Source organism: Panthera uncia, chromosome F2 (assembly GCF_023721935.1).
Source record: "Panthera uncia isolate 11264 chromosome F2, Puncia_PCG_1.0, whole genome shotgun sequence".
Classification (NCBI taxonomy): domain Eukaryota; kingdom Metazoa; phylum Chordata; class Mammalia; order Carnivora; family Felidae; genus Panthera; species Panthera uncia.
In genome coordinates, this window is record NC_064812.1 from 21031411 (window position 1) to 21045148 (window position 13738).

General features: G+C 45.1%; 1 long non-coding RNA gene across 2 annotated transcripts in view; it reads left to right on the forward strand.

Moving 5' to 3' along the window:
- LOC125924457 (uncharacterized) overlaps positions 1-8820 on the forward strand; it is a 48688-nt gene extending 39868 nt beyond the window's left edge. For both annotated transcript variants that reach the window (XR_007458428.1, XR_007458429.1), the window contains 2 exons: positions 8485-8604; positions 8718-8820. This is a non-coding gene — a long non-coding RNA (uncharacterized LOC125924457). The remainder of the gene's footprint in view (positions 1-8484; positions 8605-8717) is intronic.
- Positions 8821-13738: the final 4918 nt, after the last annotated feature.

A 13738-nucleotide genomic window follows, 5' to 3' on the forward strand; every position in this document is an offset into this window, starting at 1 on the left:
CTTTAAAAACATTTTTCGGAAAAAAAGAAAAATAAATGGTAAAATGGGAAGCCGGAAAACCCCTGGATTCTTCTTGGCATTGCTGACCTTCTCCTCCGACCAGTGCCAACTTCTAGACCACCTGTTAAGTGAGAAGCTAGCAATAAGGTAAGTTGAAGCCCGTTTGAGTTTGAGTGTGCTGTTACTTGAATCAGAAACTAGCCAGAGAATGGAAAAGTGTAATTCTGTATCTACTACTATCGTATTTTGTCAATCTGTTTTTTAAAGTTTACTCTTTATGATCATTTCAGAATCAAAATTAGAAACTTTTAAAAATGTATCAGTTATTGTTTGTAAGACAGGGAAAGGAGCGTCTGCAGGAGGACGAGGAATGTATAGACATGTAGATCCCTCCCACCGGTGAAGTTGTGTTCATGTGGTTGACTAGACGCACAGCTGTAGTTGGAGGTGGGGTGGGGGAAAGGGAGAAGACTCCCTCTCTTCTCTTGACCATGGGGCCATCAAGAGCCAAATCACTCTCAGACTTTAGAGTTATTGTAGGAAAAAATCATTCCAGCTTCTAAGGGGTAAAACTGGTTTTCTCTGGCAGTATAGTTTCATAGTAAATTTCCTCTTTTCTTGTCCAACAAGAGAAACCTTTATTTTAAAAGGTTTAAAGTGGGAAGCAGTTTATTGATGATACTGGCCACGAAGCCAGAGGAGACACGCACACACGCGCACACAGCCTTGGACCTTGGCAGCTCGCCTCCAAGCCCAGCCACCTCAGGAGACCTGGAGCAGGGCCAGGAAGATGGCTGGGATGCAGAACTTGGTGGCCAGGGGGCCACTCCATTACTGTGGGCACACTCATTCTGGGACAGTTAATGACCGCTCCTTAGAGCCAAATAAATTGAACACTTGGGTGAAGGATTTAGTCTTAAAAATAAGCCCTAGCTAGTAGCAAACCTAGTGAGAATGAGGCGAATGGGCTTACGGAAATATAGTAATTCTAAATGTGTGCCACCTCCTACTGATTCTAAAATGAGTGAAAATCAGCTTACTGTAAAGAAAATCCCATTCCCTATCAGCCTGTGTCATTTCAAAGATGATTTATCAGGCTAATTAATTTTCAGGTGGTATTTGTTTCCAACCCTTTAAAAACTGTCTTTTCTCAGTATGTGGAATGTGAGACTCTTGATCGCGGGGCTGTGGGTTTGAGCCCCACTTTGGGTGTAGAGATTACTTAGAAATCTTTTAAAAAATTCTTTTCTCTTCTGAAACTCTTAGTAAATTTGCATTACATTAAATTAGGGATTCACTCGGGGCGCCTGGGTGGCTCAGTCGGTTAAGCGTCTGACTTCGGCTCAGGTCATGATCTCACGGTCCGTGGGTTCAAGCCCCGCGTCGGGCTCTGTGCTGACAGCTTGGAGCCTGGAGCCTGCTTCAGATTCTGTGTCTCCCTCTCTCTCTGACCCTCCCCCGTTCAGCTCTGTCTCTCTCTGTCTCAAAAATAAATAAACATTAAAAAAAAAAAGATAAAAAAATTAGGGATTCACTCCATTCATTCATCCAACACAAATTTAAGGAGCACTTCACAGGGTGTCAGGGTGCCATGCTAGGTGTCCAGGAAACGGGTGAAAAGTAGATCATCCTCGTTCTTACGAAGTTAACAGCCTTCTGAGGCTTCTGATGTGTAAACCAGCAATTGAAATAAGGTGGGAGCAGCATTACTACAGAATCTTGGGCAAGGAATGAACAGAGTAACTTAGTTTCCTGATAGAAACATCCCAGACAACATAATGTTAATGATCTGATTTAAGGTCATACTTCTGCACACACACAAATGTCATACGCATATAATACATGTAATATTTTTATAGTGTTCTGGAAATTGATTTATGGTTTAGGCAGGAACGACGGAAGGCACTAACTTGGGGGTAACTTGCTTGCATCTTAAAGAGACTCCCTCCCTGGCAATCTCAAGCGCGTTACCCTGAGTGCCTCCCTGAGAAAGACTGGTGTTGAAAACAAGCCTGAAAGGCTAAGAGACTCTGAGACCAAGCCGTGGATGTGGTGGGAGTGGTAGAATGCACCAGAAGCTGTCAGAATGTGACAAGAGGGCATTTATTTTAAGGGTGTGGGGAGAAAAATAAATTAGACTGCAATTGGATTCTTCAGTCAGGGGCAGGAGTTGAGAGGTGCACTGTGCTTGTGTGAAGAATTTTTTTTAAAGAACACCCAAGTGGAGAACAAGGAGATATAATTTTTCTTGACGTGCCAGTATACAGTAAGAACATATATTTAGTAACATTTGCTTCCCTGCACCCTGAGCAACTGTTCGGCACCAGCACACCCTCCACTTCCATCCAGGCAGGGAAGGGGGAGTGTGCCTCGCACGAAGTTTCTGGAGTTGCAGGAGCTGAGGCCCTGCTCCTGGAGCTGATTTCTCCTGCCTCTTCCTGGCAGCAGGCGGCCCAAACGGGGCCTGGTTTGGGAAGTGAGAGAAGTTACTCCAGGGCAAGACCGACTGGAGAGCCCAGTTTAACTTGGGTAGGAAGAGCAAGTCTCCTTGGATTTGGCCATCACTGTTTGGTCAGGCTCTTAAAGACCCTAGTGGAGTTAAAGGGTCCTCCTTGCACTGTATTTTTTTAAACGCGGGGAGCAGGAAAGAGAAACTCTAAAAATCATCCCTCTTTGCTCTGTGAGACTGTAACTCACTAGGCAAGGTTTTTGGCTTTCGGGGAATGTTTTACATCCCTTAACATAGGACTGTAGGAGGTGGAAAACAGGATGAATCCACTTCAGCTCAGGCTATCCTTATCCAAGGAGTGACACTGTGGACATCGGTTTTTCTAAGTTCACAGTCAACTTCTTGGCACTTTTTCATAGGGCCTAGGGGGTATAGGTGACAGTGAGACTGACCAAGGTGGAGAGGGGCCCTAGGTAAATAGGTAAGTATTCATTGGTTTGCCCATTTCCTCCCTCCCTCCCAGCCTCTCTCTTCCTCCCTCCCAGGGTAGCACACTGGTGCTACTCAAAGTGTGGTCCTCTACTGGCTGCATCACCATCTCTTGAGAGCTTGGTAGAAATACAAATTCTTGGGTCCCCCACCATACTACTGTGGTAGGCAATGTCTAAGACGAGGCAGAAGTGATAGGATGTCACTTCCCAGAGGAGGTTACAAAAAGATTTGGCTATAGTCCTGGATGCGGTCTCTCATTCACTTTGAGAGAAGCCTGCTGTCAGGCTGTGAACAGCGTTTTGGGGAGGCCCGTGTGGCAAAGAACTGATGTCTCAGGTCAACAGCCAGTGAAAACCTGAGGTCCACCAACAGCCATGTGAGTGAGCGTGGGATTGGAGCTTCCCTAGTCAAGCCTTGAAACGACAGCTGCCTCTGACCTCCTGATGGAAGCCTTGTGAAAGACTCAGTGGCAGAGAACCCAACTCACCTGTGCCTGGATTACTGACTCACAGAAGGTAGGAGGTAATAAACATTTGCTGTTTTAAGCCTCTACTTTGGGTTAATTTGTTATGCAGCAACAGACCCTAACACAAGTACTGAATCAGAAATCTGTGTAAGGGGGGCCCTGGAATGTGTATTTTAACATGTTCTTCGGTTGATTTTCATGCCTAGTAGTTTGAGAAGCTCTGCCGTGACTAAGTTAACAGCTAGGGCGGAGGGGAGGGGCTTTGGCACCCAGGCCGGCTGGGTTCAAATCCTAGCTCAACTCCTTCTAGTTCTAAGAGCTATGTGAGTTACGTAACCTCTCTGTGCCTCCATTTCTTCTGTGAGGTATTGCTAACAATAGTACATATCTTTAGGTAATATAAAGAGGATTAGTTGAGTTAATATACTTAAAGCACTTAGCATATTGCCTGGCAACAATAAGTACAATAAATTTAGTGAAGATTCATTCATTCAACAAACATGTAAAGGGTCAGGCATAATTCCAGATGCTGGTTACAAAGATAATAAGACATGGTCCGCTTCTTCTGGGACTATTCTCCTATAAGGGGGATAGGCATATAGAAGAATACACACAATAATGGCTTAAAGATGCTGGGATTGACTTCTGGAGCCCAGAAATGTCAGTTCTATCGAGGATGAAAGCATTAAGGAGAGGCTTAATAAGTGGGGTGGTTGGAGGGTTGGAAAAGAATAGAGGATATGGGCTTGATTCTCCCCCAGTGCCTCGCCTCAGTTTTTCTGAGCTTCCTTTGTTATGTGGAAAACGAACAAACCTATCGTCACAAACAGGTTCCTTTGGCAGAAGCTACTTGAATGCAGGACCTGGGTGTCTTATTCACAAAATGCCAGCCACTTGGTCCCGTTTCCTATGCCTAGATCAGGCAGCCTAGTTTATCTGACCTTCAGATGTTGGCATCTGCTCTTTTGTCCCTCTGAAGGCTTCTCTTCCCACTCCCTCCCTCTGCTCCCCTCAGTCCTTGCAAGTCCTTCCTGTATGGGCTTAAATGCCTCCTCAAGGAAGTCTTCCTGAGTACTCTGTTTAAATAACACCTCCATGTCAGGGCACTGTTTGTTTCCTGAGTAGCACAAGAGTTTGGCATTAACTTAATTAGTTTATTTTCCTGCTCACCATCCTCTCCCTGAGTAGACTTTACTCTAAGGGCTAACATGTGGTCCATTTACCTCACATGGTGCATGCCCAGTGCCCAGTGCCCTCCCTGGGACATAGTAGGCATTCAATAAATATTTATTGAGTGGGTAAATGAATGAATGAACATGTCCTTTCCCAGCCACTGGAACACTTCAGCATGATTTGCTGAAATGTCAATCTTAATCATGAAGGACATTAATTCAAATTCTGGGAGACAAAACTGCTGAAAAAACAGAATGTGAAACCGAGTCACTTTTACTCTAAGGGGCTGCTGGGGAAGTGGTAAGGGATGGGGCGGGGAGGCCCTTATGCCATTTAACATTTACTAAGTCCCTCCTCCTAGGTGCTGGGCACTGATTAAGTGTTTTATATACATTATTTCATGTACATCTGAAGTAGTTATTATCATTGTGTATGTGTGTTGGGGGGATGATGGGGAAACTGAGGCTTACACCCCTTAATGAACTTGCCTAACGTCACAGCCAGTCTGGGCTAGAACTGTAACTGGATCCAGGTGGTCAGGCTCCAAAGCTCTTTTGTTCGACAACTCTACTCCCCTGCCTCCAACGGAATGCAGCTCATTAAGTAAATATCCTGCACAAATAGAAGTGTATACAGTTGGACGGCTATAAGACTGACACTGTAACACCCGACCAGACAGGGAAATATCAGAAAGGTTCTCCAGGTCACAGCCAGGAGGCAGTATCCACGATTACCGGAACTGGGCTGTGGGCCAAGCGGGAGCTCATTCTCAGGGGCCCCTTCCCCCCATCCAGGGCTCCTTCATGTGGTCAGGACTACAGTAGAGTCCCACGCCCTCCAGGTGATGTAAGTGGTCTCCCCCTAAAGCAGATCTGGTGGGCTCTTAAACTCGAAAGGATTAGCATTCTCCTTGTCAAAGCAGCATGGAATTTATAGCAATCGGCAGTTCCTGTTGCAAAGAGTTCCAACATCAGACAAGCCAAGGGGGGCGGGGGGGGTAACAGGTCAGATGTGAGCTTAGATGGAGAGGTGGTCAGGGGTGGGGTCAGGACAAGAACTAGTGGGGAGGAGACACTTTACAAAGCAGTGAGGCCTGTCTACATTGCGCCTGGAGAAGTCTTTGACTGGGGTTTCCCATTAGCAACAAGTCCCCACAGGCCTAAAAGAACAAGAAAGGAACCAGGCTTCTCCAGGCTTAAATAAGACTAAGTCTGCATTTTTTCCCCGCATGGTAAGGAATTATTGGGCCAGCAGCTAAGGTAGGCTAACTCAGGCTAAAATCCCCAGTAGGAGAGAACAATTAGAGAAATCATGAATTATGGTTCTGTGGGCAATTCCCTTCTCAAGGCTTACTTAAAGCCAGAAAGTATATTTTTAGTCTACTTTTGTGACACTTAAATATTCAGATTTTGAGAGAGACAAAGCTTATACTGAAATTTACATATAAATGTACCAAAATATGTTTAAATACTAGCCTTCTTCATAACTTTCTCTTATAGTTCCCGAGCTATTTGCACTTCCACAATGTGATCAGTCTCTGGGAAATGAAGACTACAGAAGTGTAGGGAGACAGAAATTGAGCTAGAATTACTGGGAGGTTGATGTCCTAGGGTGGACCTAAAGTTAGGCACAGTTTATAATTAGAGGAATGGTTTTGTTTGTTTAGATTGTAAGTTCTCAGAATGAGTCTCCAGACATGCAGAATTTTGTAGACGTATGTGTGCGTTTTTACTTCTTTAGAAAGGCTAGTCTCTGTGAAATTGACCTGAAGACTTCCCCTTAAGACTTCAAGAGTCTAGGGTTCATAGGAATAGAAGAAATTTGATCAGACAAGCTTGGAGCATCCAAGGGAGCATTCAGTGTTTTTTTGTTTTTTGTTTGTTTGTTTGAGAGAGAGAGAGAGAGAGAGAGAGCACGCACACAAGTGCAATTAGGGAAAGGACAGAGAATGAGGGGGAGAGAGAATCTCAAGCAGGCTCTGCACTGTCAGTGCAGAGCCTAACACAGGGCTTGAACCCACAGACTGTCAGATCTAGGCCCGAGCTGAAATCAAGAGTCAGATGCTCAACAAACTAAGCCACCTAGGCGCCCTCTACAACACACCATTCAAATAACTACCTCTAGAGTCCATCTTACATACTGTGCTAATAACAAGTTACCCCATGGGGTGCCTGGGTGACTGACGTTTGCAGAGCCTGCTTGGGATTCTCTCTCTCTCCCTCTCCCTCTGCCCCTTCCCCACTTGCATACTCTCGCTCTCTCTCTCTGAAAATAAAATATACTATACATGGTTCACTAACTTTAATTTTTGACAATCATGAAGTGCACTTAAATCATTGAAATAGGACTAGACATGATATAACTTCCCTCCAGCAAGTTGGCAGTTATGATCCTACGGGGTCTCACAGTTACCATTGTGAGCATCAGTAATTATTGTTCCATAGTAACCTAGAAGGGTCAGGTGATTAAAAAAATTCTGCTGACAGAAGATAAGACAAACTTGGTTCTATTGGGTATCAGAAGTTATAAAAAGAAAAAAAAGGGCGGGTCAAGGGAGCATTGACAGACTACTGCATAATAAAATGTGTTACAGTCTAATGGGAAACATTGGCTCGAATAGTGGGTGACTTCCTGATTTCATCACCTTCCATAGTTGATGTTTCCATCTCTTATTTTCTCTCTCTCACCCATCTATTAAACAGATCTACACCCGGTAATAGGGACCCACACAAATTTAGCCACTTCTTCCTCTAGTAAATTACACCATAGAGCCAGATTTATTGTGATCATTTCTTCCCATGTCTTGTTTTACGGCTGAGGTTTGAGTCTGTAGAAGGCCATGCATTGCTAAAGGGATGAAAGTCTTTGGAGAAAACAGAAGTTACCAAGACAAGCTAGCAGGGCAGAATGTTTGTGTCTTCCACCAGGGGTCAGTAAAACTTTTATAAGACTCCTAGGATGGCATCCAGACTTCCATAAGGGCAACATCTTGGTCACTCTTTGTCCCTCAGAAAGCATTCACCAACAAGACGATGTCCTGTCACTGGGAATACCAGTTCCAAGTTGTTAAACACATACAACAGGCACAGTTAGATATAAATATATATGGCTTGGACTGTATCAACTCTATGTGAACATCATAGAGAGAACATCAGCATATCAAGCACTGGAGTTTTATTCTCATAAAAAGAATTCTCAATTTAAACATGCAGTTTTGATATATACTAAGGCAAGCTATCTTGCCTAATTAGGAATCACAGGCTGAATGTCCAGTGACTAGACCTTATGGCTCAACTCTGATTGTCATCATTTCTGGGTCATGAACACAAGGCTTGAAGTTCTCCTTCCCTTCCTGGTTTGCTATCCTGGTTTGCAATAGTTGTTATGCTAAGGAATAAAGACTTTCAAAAATATGTACTAGATACACCAACTTGCCTTCCTGCTTCCACTTTTGCCATACTGTCAGCTAGAGGGAGCTGTGAAAAACGGAAGTCGCATCCTATTACTCCCCTGCTTAAAGTCTCCAAGGCCTACCCACCCCACAGAAAATAAAATGCCAACACTTCACCCACCTGCGGTGCCAGGGCATGCTCAATTTCCTGCAACGTCTCTGGTGTTATCTCGTGACCCTCTTCCCTGCACTCAGCACACTCCCAAAACAGTAGCCTTTCTGCTCGTGCTCTCAGTGGTTCTCAAAGTGTGGTCCCTGGATCTGCAGCATCAGCATCACCTGGGAAGCTGTTGGAAAGGCACATTCTTGGGTCATACCCCCAGATCTACTGGATCAGAAAACTCTGGGGGCAGGCCCCATCCATCTATGTTTTCACCAACCCGTCTGGTGATTCTGGTGACAGCTGAAGTTTGAAAACCACCTCTAATTTTTCAAATGCACTTCTGCCTCCAGACCTTTGTACCAGCCAGACACTTTCCCTGGTACACTCTTCCCAGGGCTCTTTCCTCATCAACGAGATGTCAGCTGAAATGTTAGCTCCTCAGAGAGACTTTCACCAGCCACCTACTTAAAGTGAGTTTCCCTGCTCTACTTCATCCTACTCTATGCCGTAATCCTTTAATTAGAACTATTTGAAATTATCTGGCCTATTTATTTATTTGCTCTCTTACTATCTCCCCCCTCAGAATGAGAGGAGACACCTTATCTACTTTTTATACCCTGGATCCCAAGTATCTAGAAGCATGCCTTGTATGTACATAAGTTCATAATAAAAGTTTCTTAAATTAACGTCTGTGAGATTTTGTCAATCAGGCTGACTTATAGAAAGGAGATAAATTAGACTCTCTACAGGGAGCTGCAGTATTGTGGCAGAGCCCAGGGATGGAGTCAGACGATGAATGTCAAATTCTAAATTCTCCACTTGAAAATCACCTGACCTTGGGTAAGTCATCTAACTAGTTTAGGTGATTTTGCCTCCTACGGGCATTTAGCCATGTCTAGAGGTGTTTTTGGTGTCAACCAGAGATCCAGGTGGGGCTGGGACTGCTATTGGCACCTGTTTGGTAGAGGATAGGATGTGGCTAAACATCCTGCAGTGCACAGGCCAGCCCCCTGCAACAGAGAATTCTGCCTGTGACTGGCAACATGCCTTATACAGAACAGATGCTCAAAAAATATTTGTTCAGTGAAGGAAGGAAGGGAGGGAGGAAAAGAGGAAGGGAGGAAGAAAGGAAGGAAGGAAGGAAGGAAGGAAGGGAGGGAGGGAGGGAGAGAGGGAGGGAGGGCCAGGAGTCCCTTCCCAAGACTGAGTTTTTGTTTTCTCATTTGTGACAGAGAATAAGGATAGTACTCGTGCCCTGGAAACCTTGTGAGATTACAGAGACCACGTATATAAAGCAGCTGGTTCAGGATTTAACACACCCGTGGGAGAATTGCCCTTGTTTGGCCTTTGGTCAGTTTTCCTGCTTGGCTGCCCTGACTTAGAGGCCTGATGGGGCCTCTCGCTTCCGCTTCAGTTTTCCTTCCCTTTTCAGCCGGGTTGCCACTTCCTTCCTCCCCAGTCCATCCCTTCTCCATCCCCTTGGTCTAAACAGGGCATGTTTGTTTCAGGTGGAAAGGTATCACCAAGTCCTACTCTGTGCTTTCCTGGTGGAACCCTCAAGGCCTGATATTCAGAAACAATATGCTCCAGGTTTCCCTGAGTTTCCTGGCTCCTGGTTCCTGGTTGGGAATCTTACCACTCCTTCACAATGTCCCAACTCTTTTCAGCCATTTTGGTCTTTTCTGTCTTCTGCAGCCAGTCAGTCAGCATGTACCCAGGAGGGGCTCCAGCCTTCCAGGTATACTTACTGTCAGAGACCCCATCACACATCACCAAAACGTGATATGTTTTGGTGCCCACATCAAATTAAAAAAAAAAAAAAGTATATAACTATATGAAGATTGGATTGCCTTACCCCTCAACCTTACAGTTACATTTTACAGAATATAAATATTTGTTAAATTCAGTATTTTAGTTTGTTTTCCCATTTTGGAGTCAATTATTTTCTCTTATGGCAAATATAATTATAGACCCTTGAAAAGCATTTATGCCTTTGGTGCTTTATACATTTAAAAAATCTTCTTTTTGTCCATTGGTGAGTTTTCCTCCTTCCCTTTTCCTGTTTGCTTACAACAGTCAATGACCATTCCAGAGTCTATAAAGCATCTGGAAATTGTTGTGTTTGGTAGGTGATATTTCATGTATTTAATGCTGTCAGCATGGAAACATGATCTCATGCACTTGTGTCCATATCTGTCCAAGAGTGTGATGACCAGACCTTGCATTTGCTATGTGCATTGTGGGCTGCAGAGAGCTTTCTCATACATTATCCATTTGTTCTCATTTGATTCTCACAGTGGTCCACTGAGCTGAGCATGATATATATATACAAACATACAGTTACTCCTGATTTTACCAATGAGAATCCAAAGCTTAGAGAAGTGAAGGGACTCATTCAAGGTTATAGAGTAAGTGACAGAACCAAGATGAGAATCCCCATCTTCTGGGTTTCATGTGTGCCATGCTGTTTTCACCTGTGGGAAAGAATTATTCCTGGAAGAGGAAATTAAGCAAGACTTGAACAGTGGGATAGCTGTAGGGATGTGTGTGTGTGTGTGTGTGTGTGTGTTTTGCAATAGAACTCTAGCCTTGAACATTCTCTGTTTGCTCTATAGACAATGGGTTCAAATTCGTTACTTCAACAAATACTTAGTGATGAGCATTGTTGTAGGTCCTGGGGATATGAAAGAGAAAAGACCACATCCTTGCCTCATGGAGCTCATATTCTAGATACAACGGATAAATGATAAATTAACAATCAACATATAGTATGGTAGATGTTGATTACCATTAAGGAAAAAAAAATAAAGTGGGGTGACAGGGTCGGAAAATGAGGGAGGGATTGCTGTTTTACTTAGGGAGGTCAGAGGTGGCCTCAAACAGTAAAGTGGCATTTGAAAAGAGACTGAAAAGAAGTGATGGAGTGTGTCATGTGATACTGGGGGCAGACTGGCAGAGGTGAAGATGTGCAAAGGCCTTGAGGCAGGACCATGTTGGGTACATATGAGAAACAGCAAGGAAACCAATCTGGCTGGAGAAGAAAGGGAAGATTGGGATGGGGGGAGTGTTACTGGCAGGAAAATGAGGTGAGAGGCATCTGGGGAGGAGATGAAAGAGAAGATCCTGAAGGAGCTTACAGGTCATTGTGAGGGCTTAGGCTCTTATTCAGAGACAGAGATGCCTTAAGGGCTTTGACCAGAGAGGCATTACACCATCTGACATACAATGCTGGAGGATTTATGATGCACGGATTTGCCCTCTCTTAAGATATTCCTGGTTAGTAATATTTCTGTTGTGAACAAGAGACTTAGTCCTGCCGGGGTGGGCTTTCCTTTCAAGCATGTTCAAGTGGTGAGGTTGAATTTTAGTAATTCATTCATCATTCACATCGGTGATTGAGCTGCACCTACGTGCCAGGAACTACCCCGAGCCTTTAGGGATTCAGGAGTAAGACAGACAGGGCGCCTGCTCTCAGGCAGCTTCTCTTACAGTGAAGAAACACAGACACTAAACAAATGAACAAATAAAAGATTTCAGCTAATGGAAGGGGCTAGGGAGAAAATAAAACAGGGAGATCTAATGATGATGCCATTTTCAGGGGCTACTTTAGAGTTCAGTTGGATTTTGAAATGTGGAACTTAGGCAAAAAATGTTACATGTGTGGAACAATTTACAGTTTACAAATTCAAAGAGGCTGGCAAAAAAAAAAAAAGTTAATTATTCTGACTTTTTAAATGAGAAACTGAGGTTCAGTGAGATTAGGCCACATGCACAAGGCACTGGTAAATGGCAGATGTGGGATCTGAATCCAAGTTTTCTTCAATTTTCAGTACCCGAACATTTCTCACAACATACGCCACTGTGAAACAGACAGTGGGGCTGGGTAACCCTGGAACATGGGATGAGGGGATCAGCAATGGTTAGGCAAGACTAGAAATGTGTGCCAAAGCAGGAAGAGAATGCGAAAGAATAAGAATGGTAGCTGGCTCCTCCTAAGGTCACATAGGACGACTGGTAGGATATAGAGGAGCTAAAATCCCCACATGCCAACTTCTCATAGGGCCCAGATAATCCGCATCCTGATCTCAACAGGATCCCTGCCTTGGGTGGCTGCTCTCAGGCTCCCAACCCTAGGCTGGAGAGAACCGAGGGTCACATGTGGTTTCAATCACTGCATTTATCTGCATCGTTGTCATCATATTTGGAAGATGACTGGACCCTCATTTCTGTCCCAGGCCTCTCCGAATTGTGCAGGGGGTACAGATCAAATCTGGAAAAGCTAGCTCATCAGAAATAGGGAGAGGCTTTGGGAATGTACAGTAATGTCCCACCCATGCCCCCTTCCCCCCTTTATTAAAACAAATCTAAAACAACAAATGTCTAAAATTTTCCACTGGATCATTTCACCCTGCCTTGTTATAACCATGCCCTTCGTCCACGCCCTGCAGGAGTTTTTTTGCAGCCTGAGGGAAGCTGGGAAGTGTCTGTCCCTAGCTCTCAGTCACTCCCATAATAAACAATCACTAAACAGCTTGCTGCCCTAGGCAACTGTTTGTCCTGCTTGGCCAGACCCTGCAGACTTCAGCTAGGGAAGAAGGTGGGTGGGAGATGTTCTCTGTAAAGCAGAAATCGCGCTCTGAGGCCCGGAAGCGTGGCTTTGACCAGAAACCTTGTTTGGGACCTAGCACATCTTTGTGGGCCTGGAGGACACCTTCCAGAGGCTGTAGGTCTTTATCTGAGCTAATGAAGTTCCCTGGGGGCAGCTGGAGCTTGGGGCTGCAGTGTGGGAGGGCAGTCCAAAGAAGGACCAACCGTCTTGCACTAACTGGAAATAAGGTCATTTCCTGCCTCAAGTTCCCCTTGTACAGCTGGGACAGTTGGCAGTTCTACTAGTCATCCATTCCTAAGAGACATCTCCTTAGAAACCACCACCCCACCGCTACAAAAAGAGGAGAACATCACGTTAGGGACTGGAACCAGCTTAAATTTACCAGTTCCTCTTTAACCATTAGAAAATCTTTTTTTCACTGTGATTGGATCTCTTGGAAGCTTTCTACAGAACAGACTAGGGGCTTCAGGAAGCAAGGAAAGGATGTGCATGTAATGAGAATTTAGAATAGATGTCCTTTCTCAGCACAGAAACAGACATGAATTGCAACGACTCCTCTTGATTATAAGATTTCCTCTTTATTTTTTTCGGGGGCGGGGGATTGGGGTGTGTCTCTGGGGACAGAAAAAGCAAAGATGGGCTATGTAGGGAATAAGGGAGCTGTTTAAACGCTTGGTAAGAAATTAAAATACTGGTCCTCAGAGGGTCGAAGGTGGGCGGGGAGAGACTTCCTTCTGGTCAGCGGTCGCGTTCTTTGAAGTCTTTCTTTCCTCCCCCATCCCTCGGGCTCGCCTCACCGCTCCATTTTCGAGCATCCTTCCCCAGGAACCCGCACACTCCCTGCCGCCTGCCCGGGGAGGCGTTCCCGGCAGGCAGCCGAGAAGACGGGATTCACGGGGGCGCCCGGGGAGAGCCGGCCGGTCCCTGCCTCGCCGGCGGCCGCGCGCCCTCGGGCGCCTCTGGGCGGCGCTGGCTCCCGGCGTGGCGGCTGCAGG